Below are 18,196 nucleotides of genomic sequence, written 5' to 3' on the forward strand. Positions count from 1 at the left end.
AAATAAATGAACTATCAATACATCTTAAGGACCTAGAAAAACAATAGCAAACCAAACCCAAAACTAGTAGGAGAAAACACATCATTATAATTAAAATTAGAAAATATATAATTATAATTAAAATTAGAAAATAAATAAACAAAATTGAAACCAAAAAACAGTACAAAAGATCAACAAAACAAAGGGCTGTTTTTTTTTTGTAAAAAATAAACAAAATTGACACATTAGCCCAATTAACCAAAAAAAGGAGAAGACCCAAATCAATAAAATTAGAAATGAAAAAGGAGATGAAACAACAGATTCCACAGAAATAAAAAGAATCATCAGGAATTACTAAGAGGAGCTACCTACCAACAAACCAGGAAACAGAGAAGAAATGAATAGATTCCTATAAACATAAAACCTACCTAACCTGAGCCATAAAGACATAGAAAACCTAAACAGACCAATCTAAGACAGAAATTGAGTCAGTAATAAAGACACTTCCGGCAAAGAAAAGCTGAGGACTGGATGGTTTCACTACTAAATTCTACCAGACATTTAAAAAAGAACTAACTCCAATTCTCAAGCTATTCAAAACAACTGAAACAGAGGGAACTCTCCCAAACTCCTCCTGTGAAGCCTTTTTACTTTAATTCTTAAATCCAAAAAAGATACAACAGAGAAAGAGAACTATAGAACAATTTCTCTGATGAACATAGATGCAAAAACCCTCAACAAAATACTGCAGATCGAATCCAACAACACATCAGAAAGATCATTCACCCAGACCAAATGGCATCTATGCCAGGTATGCAGAGATGGTTCAACATTTGAAAATCAATCAATGTGATACATCACATTAACAAACTGAAGAATAAAAACCATATGATTATCTCAATAGATGCAGAGAAAGCATTTGATAAAATACAACATGCTTTCATGATGATAACTTTAAGCAAGTTGGCTATAGAAGGGACACAGCTCAATACAATCAAGGCAATTTATGACAAACCCATGGCCAGCGTCCTATTGAATGGGGAAAAGTTGGAAGCATTCCCACTGAGAACTGTGGACAAAGATGCACGGTCTCACCACTGCTACTCAATATAATACTGGAAGTTTTAGCCATAGCAATTAGGCAAGAAAAAAATCAAACAGAAACAAATTGGGAAGCAGGAAGTCAAACTAACTCTATTAGCAGATGACATGATTCTATATATAGGGGATCTAAAAGACTCCTAGGATACTATTGGCCCTCATAAAAGAGTTTGGTAAAGAGGCAGAATATAAACTCAACATACAAAAATCAACAGCCTTTGTATATACAGACAATGCTATGGCTGAGAAAGAACTTCTAAGATCAACTGCAATCACAATAGCTAAAAAAATAAATCAAACACCTTGGAATAAATTTAACCAAAGATGTCAAAGTTCTCTACGATGAGCATTGCAAAAAAATTAAAGAAAAAGATGGAAGAAGACACAAAATGCCCATACTTCCAAAAGCAATTTACAGATTCATGTGATACCAAACATAATACCAAGGACATTCTCTTCAGATCCAGAAAAAATGATGCTGAAATTCATATAGAAACATACGAAACTCCGAATAGCTACAGCAATCTTATACAACAAAAGTAAAGCTGGAGACATCACAATACCAGATTTCAAGACATACTACAGGGCAGTTATAATCAAATCAGCCTAGTACTGGCACAAAAATAAACATGTAGACCAATGGAGCAGAATAGAATTTCCAGAAATCAATCCATGCATCTACAACCAACTTATCTTTGACAAAGTAGCAAAAATCAATACCTGGAGGAAGGACAGTCTCTTCAACAAATGGTGCTGGGAAAACAGGATCTCCACATGATGAAGTATGAAGTAAGATACCTCCCTTACATCTTACATAAAAATCCACTTAAAATGGATGAAAGACCTAAACCTATGACCTGATACCATCAAATTATCAGACACTGAGGAAACCCTGCAAGACATTGGCACAGGCAAAGAGTTCTTGGAAAAAAATCCCAGAGGCACAGGCAATCAAAGTCAAAATTGACAAATAGAATTATATCAAGTTGAGCAGTTTCTGCACTGCAAAAGAAACACTCAGCAAAATGAAAAGGCAACCAACAGAATGGAGAAATTATTTACAAAATATGGAACTGATAAAGGAATAATAACTAGAGTATATAAAAAGTTCAAGAAACTCAACAACAAAACAACCTAATTAGGAAATGGGCAAAAGACATTAAAAGGCATTTTTCAAAAGAGGACATCCCAATGGCCAACAGACACATGAATAACTGCTCAGGATCACTAGCTGTTAGGGAAATGCAAACTAAAACCACAATGAGATTTCACCTTACCACAGTCAGAATGGCTCTCATGCAGAAATCAACAAACAACAAATGCTGGTGAGGATGTGAGGAAAAAGGTACCCTAATCCACTGTTGGAGGAATGTAAACTCGAGTAGTCACTGTAGAAGACAGTATGCAGACAACTTAGAAATCTGAATATAGATCTACCATATGACCCAGCCATCTTACTCCTTGGAATTTACCCAAGGAAAATGAAATCAGCATTTAAAAGAGTGATCAATACCCCCATGTTCACTGCAGTTCAATTTATAATTGTGAAGATACAGAATCAACCCAAATGCTCATCAACTGAAGACCAGATAAAGAAATTATGGGAGAGGCTAGAACGGTGACATAGCAGGTAAAGCTGCCGCCTGCAGTGCCAGCATCCCATATGGGTGCTGGTTTGCGTCCTGGCTGCTCCACTTCCGATACAGCTCTCTGCTATGGCCTGGGATATCAGTAGAAGATGACCCAAGTTCCTGGGCCCCTGCACCCATGTGGGAGACCTGGAAGAAGCTCCTGGCTCCTGGCTTTGGATCGGCCTAGCTCTGGCCATTGCAGCCATTTGGGGAGTAACCAGTGGATGGAAGATCTCTCTCTCTCTCTCTCCTTCTCTGCCTCTCTGAAACTCTGCCTTTCAAATAAATATTTTAAAAAAAGAAATTATGGGATATGTACCCCATGGAACACTACATAGTGGTTAGAAAAAGAAGAAATCCTGTCATTTGCATCAAAATGAATAAAACTGGAAAGCATCACACTTAGTGAAATAAGCCAGTCCCAAAAGGATAAATACCACATGCTCTCCCTAATCTGTGATAATAAAGCATCTAAGAGGCAATCCACAGAAGTAAAATTAAGACTTCGAGATGCAATGACTTTGAACAGCCCTTGTCTCAACTGTTAAGGAAGGTTTTTTTTTCATACAATTTGTTGAACTCTGTATTTAGTATAGAGTTAATCATATGTGTATAAAGATAATTGAAAATAGATCTAGTAAAAATAAAAATGAGAATAGGAGGGAGGAGAAAGATGGGTGGGAGTGTGGGTAGGAAGGCAGGTACGGTGGGCAGAATCACTACATTCCTAAAGTTGTATTTATGAAATTCATGAAGTTTGTATTTCTCAAATAAAAGGTTTCTGGGGTGTACAGGAAAGAGAAAATGATTACTAAAAATGTCTAAATTAACATTAATGTGGTCATATTGTTTATAAATAAAATATTTAGAAAGAAAAGAAAAGAATATAACCGACATGAAAAGTTTGATATGGTTGTGTCTGACTTTGAAGTGCTTCTGACCACAACTGGCTGTAAGATTCAACTATCATTCACTGCTGATTATTCATCTATTCATAGTTACATAATATAACAACATAGAGATGGATTTCTATCCTATCTCTTGCATCAGAAAGGCATACAAACTATTTACTTAATAGCTGTACCAAATCACATAGACATAATAAGAAGGGGAAAATAGAGCTTTACCAATTGCATTTTGAAATTTTTTCACTATCAGTTTCATCACCTATAGAGACTTCACAGAGGGATAGAAGGCGTTTGGATTAAAATATAGAGAAAGCTGGGTGTCTTTCATTAATTGTGACAAATATATCATACTAATATGAGATGTTAATAATAGCGGAAGCAAGTTGTGGGGTATATAGAAACTTTGCATTCTACTTCACAATTTCTCTTTTGTAAATTTAAAACTATTTTGAAATAAAATAATGAAAAATTTATAAAGTAAATTTACCCAATGGGTAAGTACTGACCAAGTGGGAATTTGGAACTAGATCTGCTAGGCTAAAAATCTTGTGTGCTTTCTGGCTGCCACTCAGTGGAATGACACAATGAACGACTGGAATATAACAAATATGAAGCATTCTTTCTACATGCCTTCTCTCAGAATTCACATACTTTTCTTTCACTGCATTACTTAATTTGAATTAGATATGGTAGATGAATTAGAAGTATACAAGGAATGGGAGCCGGCGCCGTGGCTCAATAGGCTAATCCTCCACCTTGCGGCGCCGGCACACCGGGTTCGAGTCCCGGTTGGGGCGCCGGATTCTGTCCCGGTTGCCCCTCTTCCAGGCCAGCTCTCTGCTATGGCCAGGGAGTGCAGTGGAGGATGGCCCAAGTACTTGGGCCCTGCACCCCATGGGAGACCAGGAGAAGTACCTGGCTCCTGGCTTCAGATCAGCACAGCGCTGGCTGTAGCGGCCATTTGGGGAGTGAACCAATGGAGGGAAGACCTTTCTCTCTCTCTCTCTCATTATCTATAACTCTGTCAAATAAAAAAAAAAAGAAATATACATGGAATTAGTATGCATTTAAACAAAAAAAAGCTGAAGCTTGCAGATTTATTTAACACAGGCATTCCTTCATCCCTGAACTCTTCCATGACCATACTCAAAAGCAACACATGGACACATACACCTGCCTTATGTTTCTCTGTTCTTGTTCTTAATTTGGTCTTGTTCTTCTGGTAATCACAACTCTTATTATTAACATACTCAAGTATATTTCATAATGACCTGTTTCTTATCACTAGAAAACATGCTTCAAATAGTGTGGACTCATTTAGTTTAACTGCTACATCTCCAGAATCATGAAAACTTTTTGATATATTAGAATAAGTGTTTGAAAACTATACACTAAATCAGTAAAAAACCTCAAAATACATCTGAATTATTTTAAATGGTTTTTAAACCTTTTTTTCCCTGATAGGCTTTTAAGAAAAATCAAGAGAGAAATATTAATTTTCAGGAAATAACATTTAATATTCTATATATGAAAAACTACCCATGTCAAAGACTATGCTATTCAAAGATATTTTACTATAAATTCTGAAAAGAGCCCTTCAGTGAAAGGAAATAGGAAATTTGGGTTTGAAAAGGAAGTAGAATATAGCCATCACAACATAATACACATGACTAGGAAATTCAAAGACACTCATATGTCACGGATCAGAGCCCAAAATTCAATTAAATCAAACCACCAAACTTAATTTATTCAAGTATAAAGGAGACAAGTACAATAGAAAGTAAAACATAACTTTAATTCCCACAGGCTGGGAACTAAATAGCTCCCTATTGTGCCAAGGAGTACCACAGGAACAAATGCATTAAGATCTTGAAGAGGATTAATTTCTGAAAAACACAAAACTAATGCTGTCTAGGAATATGTGAAATACATTTGACATAAATCCACCTTTATCAATGAAGTTCATGCTTTCATAGACATAATGAAAACATATTTTAAGCAGGAGTCCATAATCAGTATAAAATTATGAGTCACTGTCCATAATGGGTATATACATCATGAATACAACTGACATACAAACATACCATGTGGAGTAACAGAGAACATTAAAGATATCATATTCATTGTATTCAGTTCATATTTATCAGTGAATTATAATTTGCAAGAACTCTCAAAGTCCTATAAGCAACTCAAACTGAAAAACACTGATTATGTTAGAATCACAATGACAGCTCCCAGTGTGTCTTGTATTTTAGTATTACATGCACAGACAGTATATTTTAAATAGTTGGAAATATCTAACATGCCTCATTTTTTTATTCCTCTGTAGTTTCTTACTTTTTTTTTTTTTTTCGGACAGGAGAGTTAGACAGTGTGAGAGAGAAACAGAGAGAAAGATCTTCCTTCCGTTGGTTCACCCCCCAGTGGCCACTACGGCCAATGCACTGAGCCGATCAAAAGCCAGGAGCCAGGTGCTTCCTCCTGGTCTCCCATGCGGGTGCAGGGCCCAAGCACTTGGGCCATCCTCCACTGCCTTCCTGGGCCACAACAGAGAGCTGGACTGGAAGAGGAGCAACCGGGACAGAACCGGCGCCCCAACTGGGACTAGAACCTGGGGTGTCGGTGCCGCAGGTGGAAGAATAGCCTAGTGAGCCGCAACACTGGCCTCTTACTTCCTTTTAAATGTTTCCCTTTAGAAGGACTAGAAACTAAACTACCTCTGACTACCTCTTTTATTTAATCTAGGGCTTTAGTTAAATTCAATATATATTTGAATATAATGCCCTTTTCAAAGGAGTACAGAATTTTTTATTTAAAAATGGCACTTGCCAGCACCTCCCCATGTGATCCTAGTTTCACTAAAATGCTGACAAAAGCAGGAAAAAAAGTCTAGAACTCAGCATCAAAATCTAGGGCTGGCAGTTAATGTCATACCAAAAAGTTTCTTTAACAATGGCTGATGGAAGTGAGTACAGAGAAGGAAGGAAGGAAGGATGAGGAAAAGTAAAACAAAATGCAATGGGAAATAAAGAACTAAAAGGAAAATACCATGAAAGAAATAATACTTGGTTCTTATTATGTGAGTACTTAAAAAAAGAGTTATATATTTATTTGAAAGGTAAAATTATGAGAGAGAGACAGAGAGACAGAGAGAGCTTCCATTCACTGATTCAGTCCCTAAAAGACCTCAACAGCCAAGATCAGGCCAGGTCAAAGCCAAGAGCTTCATCCAGGTCTCCTATGTGGTGCAGGGGCCAAAGCACTTGGGCCATCTTCTGCTGCTTTCTCAGGTTCATTAGCAGGGAGCTGGATCAGAAGTGGTGAAACTGGGATTTCAACTGATGCCCAAATGGTTGCTGGCCCTGTAGGTGGTGCCTTAACCCTCTGTGCCACAGCACCAGCCCTCAGGTGAGTCCTTTTTTAAAATTAAAGGTGAACCTAACATTTTTTTGCCCTCTCATGTAAAACTTCTGGATATAATTCAATGAAAGATGTGATGTTTTAGATTTTGGTTTGAGTAACTAATAAAAACTATTAATAAGGCTAAAACCAAAAATTAAAAAACTGAAAGTCATAAGGTGGGATTAAAAAAAAAAAGCCTAAGGCCAGGACCAGTGATGTGGTCAACCCAACATCTACAATATCAGTATCCCATATGTGTGCCAGTTAGTGTCTTGGCTACTCCACTTCTGATCCAGCTCTCTGCTCATGGCCTGGGAGAAGCAGCGGAAGATGGCCCACGTAGTTGGGACCCTGCCACCCATATATGAGACCTAGAGGAGGCTCTTGGCTCCCGGCTTTGGCCTGGCCTGGTGCTGGCTGTTGTGTCTGTCTGGGGAATGAACCAGCAGATGGAAGATCTTTCTCTCTCTCTTTCTCTCTTTCTCTCTCTCTTTTCTCTCTCCTCTCTCCCCTCTTTTGCCCTGATTTCAAATAAATAAATAAATTAAAAAAAAAAAAAGGCTGGGGCTCTGAAATCATTTCATGCTAAGTCTAAAACCCAACTCCACACTTACTCTGGTCCAGAAAGTGATCGTTTCACTTCTCAGAGGCTCTGTATCTCATTTTCCAGGTGAATTTAACAGTGTTTGAATCATCAGGCTATCGTGAGGGTAACAGGAGATGACGGCACCTGACACATAGCAGATAATAAGTGGGGGTTCATTGTTATTAACTGTATCACATTAAAGGTGAGAGCCCAACTCTGCTCAGACGTAGACAAAACTTTAAAACAAGAAAAAAAATCTTTGGTGTTCTTCAATAGTCCCTTCTAATGTCCCCATCTCATTTCTTTAATTCTTTGTTCTCAATAACACCTTTACACTACCTTAAAAATTACAGTTTTCCAAAAATGGTTTCACAAATCTAAGGAGTTTGTGCTGACATGTCTGGCTTGCCAGTGGTCTAGTGTGTTAACCTTCCCAGGTTATAACTGGATTTCAACCCCTGTCTTTTTGGAGGCACATCTTAATTGAAATCTGGAGTCTAACAGCAGAACTGCAGGTACCAGGACAGGGCAGGGAGGGCTGGACTTTGGAGCTGGAAGGTCTCAGACCATTCTTCAGTCCCTTGTGTGCTGCACCCAGCACAGCAGCATGAAGGAGACTACTACTACTGGCACCAGGACCACAGAGACCCTTGTTTAACTTGGGAATTAATAGGATGGTTAGGGGCAAAAAAGCAACAAGTACCCTTTCTGTAAATTTTCTTAAGACATTAAATATCCTAGGTCTATGATCTAGTCTATATTTAAACAAAAGAAATTATTTTTTCTTAAATTATAAAAGGTCCAGTGATTTTTATATAAAATACATTTACTGAAGAAAATAAACTTGATTGAAGCATTTTTGAACAAAATTCCCAGATTCAATGGAAAACAGTTTACATCAGAGGAGAAGAAATGGGTTGAGGCAATCAAATCTATAAAACACAATGTTCCCTTGAGCTACTTCATGAACTGCTTATTTAGAAGATAATTATATTAATACAGATATCAAATGTCTTATTACAATTTCTTAATCATAACTGTTCATGTAGTATACCTAATTAGCGCCATGTAATAAGAAGGTGTATCTGAAATTAAGTTGAATATACCTCATATTTTATTACTAATAAGCCAAGAATAAAATAAAAATACAGTAAATCTTTAGACACTGGCAGTTGTTATTGTAAGAGGAAATGATTTCTGGTTACAATAAACAGCATATATCAGCATATATACGCTACTTACTAACTTCATCTTCATTCCTTTAGAGCATTCAGAGAATAACTTAAGAAAATGTTGCTCACTTCAATTACGTGAAATGGATGAGATGCAGAGAACATGTAGTATGCCCTGAGGGTGGCCACCAACCGCAGTCTCTCTTCTCTCTCAAAACCAATTCTGCTGATCTAAAAACCCCTCTGATCCTAAGAATTAGCAAAAAGCATTGCTGAGCTGTTTTTACCTCATCAAAAGGAGGTGGAGGAAGACAAGCAGAAACCAGAAAACCCATTTACAGAAACTAGTCTGAAATCACGGAACCAACAGAGGAATCTGAAAATTTTGGAAGATTCTATAATATAACATGAGGTCAGCAGGAAATATAATCTCAAGACTCTAACATTTCCCTAGAAATTTTTCCCAGTGAATGTGCCTGGAGATGGAATGCAATGTGTCAGAAGTTTATCTTTGATACTGGCTTTGATACTGTATCTTTGATACTGGGCCTTTCAGAGGAATCACACAATAGAAATTTTAAAAAATATAAGAGAAAGAGGAAGGTAGAGAGGAAGGGAAGGAGAGAGTGAAACAAAGTCTGTATCTAATTACAATGCAAGCAGAGTAGTTAGGGGTTCTGCACCAGACACATGGATTCAGGCAACATTACAAGATTTAGCTCCATGACGCTAGTATTCATTCTTTTTCATATTCCCTCTCTGTCTCTGCCTCTCTTTCTTTCTCTCTCTTCTCCTCTCTGGTCTTTTTCTCATCTTCTCTCTCTAGCTCTATTCTTATTTTTCCTAGAAAAAAACGGCATCCTCTGAAATAGAATCACTTCTGCTTCTAGGAAACTAAAAACAAAGATACTGTTTAGGATTACATGTCTAGGAAAGGGCTTTTTTAAAAAAGAGTTACTTATTTATTTGTTTGTTTGTTTGAAAGGCAAAGTTAGAGAGAGAGGGAGAGGGAGATCTTCCATCCACTGGCTCACTCCCCAAATAGCATCAACAGCCAAGGCTGGGCCAGGCTGAAGCTAAGAACCAGCAGGAGCTTCTTCCACCAGTCTCCCCTGTGAGTGGCACTTGGGCCATCTTCTGCTGCTTTTCCAGGCCATTAGCAGGAAGCTGGATAGGAAGCAAAGAAGCTGAGACTCCAAATGGTGCCCATATGAGATGCCAGTGTCCACAGATGGCAGCTTAACCTATTGTGTCACAATGCCAGTTCCACATGAGAGGGCTTTAAAGGAGGTGTTTTGAAAAAAGTACAAGGGATCCTGCAGCACCAACAAATGTATCTTCTGATTCCTTCATCTCTTTCAGGAACTGGCATGTGGGTATGGGTAGGACAAGAACAGCCTTGACTCTCCTGTTCTATTCCTTTAGCCAAGTACCTGCAACAGACCCATGAATATGAGTAGAGAAAACATGGTTCAGGGCCAGCATTATTGCACAGCAGGTTAAGCCTCTACTTGCAACCCCTGAATCCCATATTGGAGTGCCAGTTCAAGCCCTGACTACTGCTGATCCAGCTTACTGCCAGTGAGCCCAGAGAAGGCAGCAGCAGATGGCCCAAGTGCTTAGCTCTTTCCTGCCCATGTGGGAGTCCTGGAAGGAATTTCCAGCTCCTGTTTTTGGCCCGGTCCATTGCTGGCTCTTGTGGCCATTTGGGGAATGAACCAGCAGACTGAAGATCTCCCCTTGCCCACTCCCCACCTCACTTTGCCTTTCAAATAAACAAATAAATAAATCTTTAAAAAGAAAAGAATTAAAGCATGACGCAAGACCAAAGAACAACCCCCATTATATGCACCTACATTTCAGACACCTCTGCTCAGGGAAGCACATTCTGTCTATTCTCTTGTTCTCTGTCAACTAGTAACAGAAAATTAAGTGTACTGAGCTACTGAAATACAAGGTAACAAAGTGTTGTATTCAACTATCTAATTAGGGGGAAAATCACTACAATGCCAGTATTAAGACACTAATACAGGCATACTTTAAAAGATTCATGAGAAACAGAATTAAAAAAATAAGTTTATTTTGGTGCAAAAACCTTGGAAATCCATGCATAGTTTTTTTTTTTCATAATACACATTTTCCATGACCTTTTTGCAGAACCTTTATATTTTCATAAATTGCTGATGGCACAGTATTATAAATCTTTTGGGAAAATAATTTAGTGGCTTATATTCAATGTGGTGTATTGAACTTATCTGAAAAGAGTCTACTAGCCACAAAAACATAATTAAGATTAGAACCAAAAGAGGAAATTCTCCAGGTTTCAGAAAACAGAGGTGGCCCCAAGACAGCAACCAAATACAAGCAGGAGCTGAGGGCAATTAACAAAAGAGAAAGTATCTGGTCACAAGGAGGACTTGATCTGAGTTAAATGCACCAAGCCATAGAGGGCTGCTCCATTTGTAGGATTAAATGACACCTACCAAGAGAAAAAGACAAGGCATTAGCCCTGGCAGAGAGGAGAAAGGGAGAAGTTGGAAACCAAGGCCGGGACTGTGACACTGGCTGAATGTCCATACTCAACAGGATGCTTGCAATTGCTTGGACACTAAGTAAAACCTGGATGTGACTGGTACAAGGTTGATTACTGCCCAGTTTGGTTGCCAATGTGGCTCTCTAACACGCAGTCTAAGGATCATCTGCAAAAAACACTAAGTTTTTCACTGAGTACAATGACTACAACTGTAAGAAAATGCAAGCTTCAGAACCAGGAAACACATGGAAGAAGCATTAGTTACCACAATCAAAGGATGTTTTCACCTCAAGTACTAGAGGCAAGAGAACAAATGGAAAGAGACTTAAATTTTTAAATCAATAAAGGAAAGAACAGAAACTATCAGGCAAGAATAAAGGTGCATGAAAAAACAGAGGTGAAAACAAAGCAAATTCCAGCTGAAAAGCACTGACATTAAAATAATTCAATTGGCAATTTGATTATTCCAATTCATGATTGGAAGCCATAATACAGAAAATTGTCTGGAATCTTCTTACAGATAAGAATGTTGAAGATATACCAACAATTACATTTACCATTGTAGAACAAATCCAAAAATCCTGACAGTGCCATTTATACAAATATGTTCACCATGATTTTAACTTTAATGATGACATTTAAAACTCAGAAATAATTTTAATGTCAACTGATTGAGTGGATTACAAAGTTGCTACAGATTCATTTAGTAGAATAGTATGCTTTCACTAAAATTAAGTGCAAAGCCTGCAAAACAAAGTAGAAAATATATGTGAAATAAATCTATGTGAAAAAAGTATGTTGTAAATTTCTATGCAGTAAGTGTTAACGATGTAGCATATTTAGAAAAAATACCTACAAAGTAAAACCGACTAGGGACTGTGCTAGGGAAGTGAGGTAGACAGTTTTATCTTTTCTATAACCCTGCAGTTAGGAGTTGAGAATGATTAATCATCCTATTAGATAACTTCTTTGATTGAAATTTCTCAACATTCAAGTCACAATTACCATGTGAATTTTAGAATCCTGAATAAGATGCTCAGATTCACTTCTTTTCATTAGTGACCACATAAACATCTCTAGCATAAAGGGACACTATTTTTAGGCTCTGCTCTTCCTCACACTTTAATTGACACCACTACAGACAAAGACATCACAGACAATGCAGGAGTTTCAGGAGTTTGTGGAGGTAATCTCCAGCCTGTTGCCATTTGCAGGAGCTGCTGGAGATCGTACAGATTTGACAACACTTTCCTGGGTCTGGCAGAGGGCCTCAAAAAGACTTCTGGATCAATAGTCCATTACTGGATTCCTCTAAACAGACACCTTTTCTTACCCATTCCTCAAGGGTGTAAGACACAGCATAGACAATCTTGAACTGAACTTTAAATAATATTCCTAGAAAGTGTGATATAAACCAAATCTGAATTTCCATATAAAAATAGTAATTTCCTACCACTCCTAACTATGCTCTACTACTTTGTGTTCTCTAGAAACCATACTCAACTAACAGTGAAGCTTTCCACTGCACATAATAATCAGGGTATAATACATAATCATATACACATAATTAGAATGAAATACAGGATATGAATTTATAGAACTACATCCTGGACATTCTTAAAGGTTAACTGCTCCTTCCAGATCTCAAATGTTTAGATTTAAGGCAAAAATTCCTTCAAGAGATCCTCAAAGGAAGCTTTGGAAAGCTGTGGTGGGAAGCGTAGGAAATGACCACTGATGACTGAAACCCGATCCAGATAAATCTGCTTTATTATGACTTTCTAGCACAGATCACGTTTAGTTTGTCACCTGCAAAACACAACATGCTTCTGCTTTCTCATCATCCTTGTACCCTTATGCTATGCAAGACATACCTGTCTGTAAGTTGCAGAGTCAACATTTTTGCACAGGATTTTTTTATGCTTTGCTCTCTTAGTAAGCTTATATTTCAGTATCAAAAAGCTTCAGATACTTCCCTGAGAACCTGCAGGACGAAGTTTGAGGCAGAGTTCACAAAACCACTCATTTCTTTTACAGCTATAAGGCCAGGGCCTTGACCTGCTGCACAACAGCGCTGGCCCCGGTGAGGGTAACTTTCTAAGAAACAAATTAGAATTAATATTTACACATGGGGGCTGGTGTAGCGCAGTGGGTTAATCCTCCACCTGTGGTGCCGACATCCCATATGGGCGCCAGTTCTAGTCCCGGCTGCCCCTCTTCCAATCCAGCTCTCTGCTATGACCTGGGAAAGCGGTAGAGGATGGCCCAGGTGCTTGGGCCCCTGCACCTGCATGGGAGACCGGGAGGAGGCACCTGGCTCCTGACTTCAGCTCGGCGTGACTCCAGCTGTTGAGGCCAATTGGGGAGTGAACCAATGGAGGGAAGACCTTTCTCTCTGTCTCTCCCTCTCACTGTCTGTAACTCTACCTCTCAAATAAATAAATAAATAAAATCTTTAAAAAATATTTACACATGAGCTGTGGTCCTTGTATATATTTATACATTTATGATTTTACCTCTCCCCTTCCATAAAAGGTTTGTAGTTAAGAAAACAGAGTCATTAAAAATAATCTAGATCTTCACCCAACCTCACTGAGAGCACAATGATCTTATCGTGACTCAGAACACTTCTGTACCTGCCTTTGGGGACAGTTTCCTAGCCAGGCAAGAAAAGTAATTCGTGTTATCTTAAATTTGCCAGACATTTATTTTCCCCAGGGCTAGGACTTCTCTGCTTATCTTCCTCCTACTTCCACCCCATCCCTCTGATCATGTGACTCATCAGCCACCGGAAAACTATCCAGATTGGAAGCTGGCAGGTTAGGTTTGAGGGTAAGGGCAGAGGTAAAGCCACTTACTCAGAGTCAAAGGCTAGGAGGCAGGAGAGAGGAAGCTACTGCCTAATGACAGCCCTTCCTGTGCCAGCTGTCTGCCCACTCCCAGGCCATGACCAGAGTGCACCTCAGTAACAGCGTTAGGATTAGATGCATGTCTTAAGTCCAAAGAGAAAGAAATTAACTGCCATGTTCTGTTTGTTTTAAAAATTGGTTTGGGAAATATTTATATACATTTAACATTTTCCTGCACCTCTTTTCTGTCAAATCCAGCTTTTAGAAAAGTAACATTACTGGATTGCTTACATTTAAAGAAAAAGACTTTAGCTCATCATTTAAAAAGAGATATGAATGCAAAACCGAATTTAAAAACATGTGCTGCAAGCACAGATTTTTGCAGAATTCAGCATAATTTGGATACTGCACAATGAGATTAAACATGAATGCTGGGATCAGTTAGATTTAGTTCCCACCAAAGGTTTATCCTCATTTCTCTGAATCTCAGTGTCTCCACCAAAACCACGTGCCTCACAAGACGAGCTTGAGTACAAAAGGACATAGCCTTAGCGAAACTGCAGAGTGTAAGAACCGACTCAAAACTGGCTTTTCTTCTGCTGCCACCCTTATGGGATACCTTGATTGCATTGCTAGCTCCCAACTTTGGCCTGGCTCAGTCCTGGCTTTTGCAGGCATTTGGGGAAGTAAATCAGCTCTCTCTCTCTCTCTCCTTTTCCATACCTCTGTGTGTGTGTGTATCTCTCTACCTCTATAAATACTTTTAAAAATAAGCTTATTCTGGTGCAAAAAATGTTTAAAATCCATGCATACAAGGGGGTTTTGAAAAAGTTCATGAAAATGCAAAGTATGAATAAGCTATGCATGGATTTCAAAATATTTAGTACCAAAATGAATTCATCTTTTAATTGTGTTGTTCACAAACTTTTTAAAGTAACCTCATATACTACATTGCCTCCTCTATCTTCAAGACCCTCTCCTTCCTCTAGATATGACAGGACCAGATTCCACAATGTACACTAAGTCCTTAGTTACAAAAATAATGTCACGGGGAGAGTTCCATTACAATAAGGAACATGAAGTTTCATAAGCTAACACAAGAGTCATGTGCAACTCAATAGAAAGTAGAGGAGGAAGGCGGCTCCACAAGACTTCTGACAGGAAAAGGTATGGTCAGAGAAGCAGGCAATGCAAAAAGAGGAAAGATGTGGCAATGGTAGGAGATAATATGGTCAAGTCATAACAGCTTTGGGGAGGGAAGTCAAGGAAGGGATCCAGATTGGAAATAAAAGAGAAAAGAAACCAAAGCAAAGCACAGAGAAGCAAGCAGCTCTAGTCAGTCTCGCGGTGAGAGGAGGGGGTGGAGCATTTAGATAGAGAGATGGAAACAAAGGCAAGACAGTAAGGCAAAGCGACGTGGGCCAGCAAGAGACCATGAAGCTTGTGATGAGCAGGATTCATGGTTTACTTAATCCACAAATGAGCACACTGTTCCAGTGCCTCGAAAGTGGCAGCTAAATTCTTCAGCAGCCAAACAAGCTTCCTCACGCTCAGTAGCAACAGCCCAGACAGAAAAACCCTTCATTTAGAAGCCAGCAACTGCACAACACTTTCCCAGCTGGGATAACCAAAAGGGGCTATTAGGGGATGATGATTCTCTGCAGTATTTTACTCTCCAACAATATCAAATAATTCAAGGTCTAGCTCCGTTAGGATGCTGGAGTTAATGAAAACTTCTGTCACTTAAGATCTTATTTCACACTGAGAATACATCAGTACCTAAAATCATGATTTCAGTATGCCCTGCTCAGATGGAAGCAGTAATTCTAGAGGGCTGCCTTAGAGACTCCCTCAGCTGTCAGAGATAACTGATGGGAGTGTCACTTGGTCTTCAGCTGCTGTGCATTTTTTCACTTATCTTTGCTTCAAATCACACCACTCAGCATTACAAAACAATCATTTTGCTTCCCTCTCTCAGCACAAATAAAACAAAATCCATGCAGTGATGCACAGAGGTTTCCATTACAATGTATTTCTATCACACAAGGGAAAAATCCTAGACTTGCTCAGAATTGCAACTTTAAAAGGGGGAAACCAAGAAAAGTGTGCAAATTGTTGAGCAATAAGCCAATGACCCTTTATCTTAACAACCCATACTTCAAAATTTAATTTTTATTTTACCACTAAAATAACCCATTTCTGAGTCTTAACATGAATAAACTGAATTACTTCAAATTACTTCTATTGTCACATTTTAATTACTAGTTGACAATATTTTTATATCTTTATCTGCCATGTTATATGATACTAATAGCATTAATACAAAATTCTCTACATACCAGCCTTAACTAAATCCTTTATTCTAACAGTTCTCAAATTAACTCCAACATGCCTAAAAACACAATTTCATTTACCACTAACCTCAAAGGCAAAGTCTCTAACCACAAACAGTAGCAGGGAGGGAGTATGGACAAAGGATAAACATATAAATACTGGATTCAGCAGTCCCTAATATAAGTCTAATCCTTGGAATACTTGTCCTTTATTTCACTCGTAAATCAGAAGTAGGTGGCTATTAATCAATAAAGAAATCAAAGGACAATTAAAAATTAACATTCTACAAAGTTCCAACTGAATAAGTAAAAGGTAATCTCTTCATTAGTAGCTGCAAATCTGAGAGTCAACATCCCAAGGCCATTTTAGAAAGTTTCAATTACATGCAATTGAGAGATATTTTTGAAATATTAAAAATTCCATGCTTTAAAACACCTAATAGCATTAACACAAAAGAATGAACAAAATGCTGGAGATACATATGTTATTTTGGCAACTAAGAATTTAAGTGGATTCTATTTGTTAATAATTATTTTACTACAGTAATTAATTCAGGACTATCCCTTCCATAATTCAAGTTTGAATGTGGAAAGTTTCCTTAAAATGTAGGCACGCAGACACTCATATATCTGTCAATTTATGTGGAGAAAACATATCCTCAATGTGCAGATACTTATAAATCTCAGTCAATAAATGTGGATAAAAAAGTCCTGGAATACCTATTTCTTTACTATGCATACAAATCTTAAATCTACCTTGTTTTCCTAGAATACAAGATTGATATAAAAAACAAAATTTCCAGAGGAAATAATGAAAGAATAAATGTTTAAGTTGTGTTTTTCAAAAAATAGTTTCTTGTATAGCATTTGATATATATATAAAAATGATAGTGAACTAATCACAAATGATGTCTGATATCTACTCACAAAATACCCCCTCTTGCACTAACATTATACATTATATATCATCTATTACAACACTAGATGTTAGTGTTTGTCAAATGGAATCCAACATACGGTGACCTCCATTGTATTCAGAGTTTTTTAAAAACTAGTTTTTAAGAGAAAACTACTTTTGAAGTAATTATTTACACATTAACACCATTTAAATATGAAAAAGCTGTAGTTTCTAAAGTAAATTAAAACTTATTTAAGATCAAGATAACAACACAATGTGGCAAGGTTTTGTACTGGTAATTGTCAATTGCTAAAGAAAAAGGTTGATTGATGGGTACTAGGTTTACAACTACATAGGACTAAAAGGTTCTTGGGTTCTACTGATAGTAGGGTGAAGATGGCTATTAGTTTACTGTGTATTTTTCTATAACAAAAATGAGAAGATAGTATTCCTGGATTTTTTTCACTATAAACAAATGTTAAATATTTGGAAAGATAAATATAATTTACTCTGGACATTATATAATATATACACGTTATAAAATATCACATCATATCCCACAAATATGTACAAGTTTTGTCTTCTTTTTTAAATAAAAAATCAAATAGAGTTACAAAGAAAAAGAAACAAAGATTTAAGTGCAGTATATAAACACTAAATGGTGGAACCCTATCATACAGACCATTGTTTCTCCTTAGTTATGTGGAGATGTTTGAGAACTGAATCATCACACCATCAATGGCAGTAATCACTACAATAGCCACTTATTCTGATTTATCAACAAGCACTACAACAAACTGTTTA

General features: G+C 37.6%; 1 protein-coding gene across 3 annotated transcripts in view; it reads right to left on the reverse strand.

Annotated features, from left to right (window-relative positions):
- RNF217 (ring finger protein 217) overlaps positions 1 to 18,196 on the reverse strand; it is a 141,607-nt gene that overhangs the window by 89,769 nt on the left and 33,642 nt on the right. The window contains exon 2 of one of the 3 annotated variants that reach the window (XR_016234501.1): positions 7,636 to 7,751. The exons of the other annotated variants lie outside the window; for them this stretch is intronic. The gene's annotated coding sequence lies outside the window, so the exon portion shown is untranslated. The remainder of the gene's footprint in view (positions 1 to 7,635; positions 7,752 to 18,196) is intronic. 3 annotated transcript variants of the gene reach the window in all.

Source organism: Oryctolagus cuniculus, chromosome 5 (genome assembly GCF_051225735.1).
Source record: "Oryctolagus cuniculus isolate XC-2025 breed Fujian yellow rabbit chromosome 5, ASM5122573v1, whole genome shotgun sequence".
Taxonomy (NCBI): Eukaryota; Metazoa; Chordata; class Mammalia; order Lagomorpha; family Leporidae; genus Oryctolagus; species Oryctolagus cuniculus.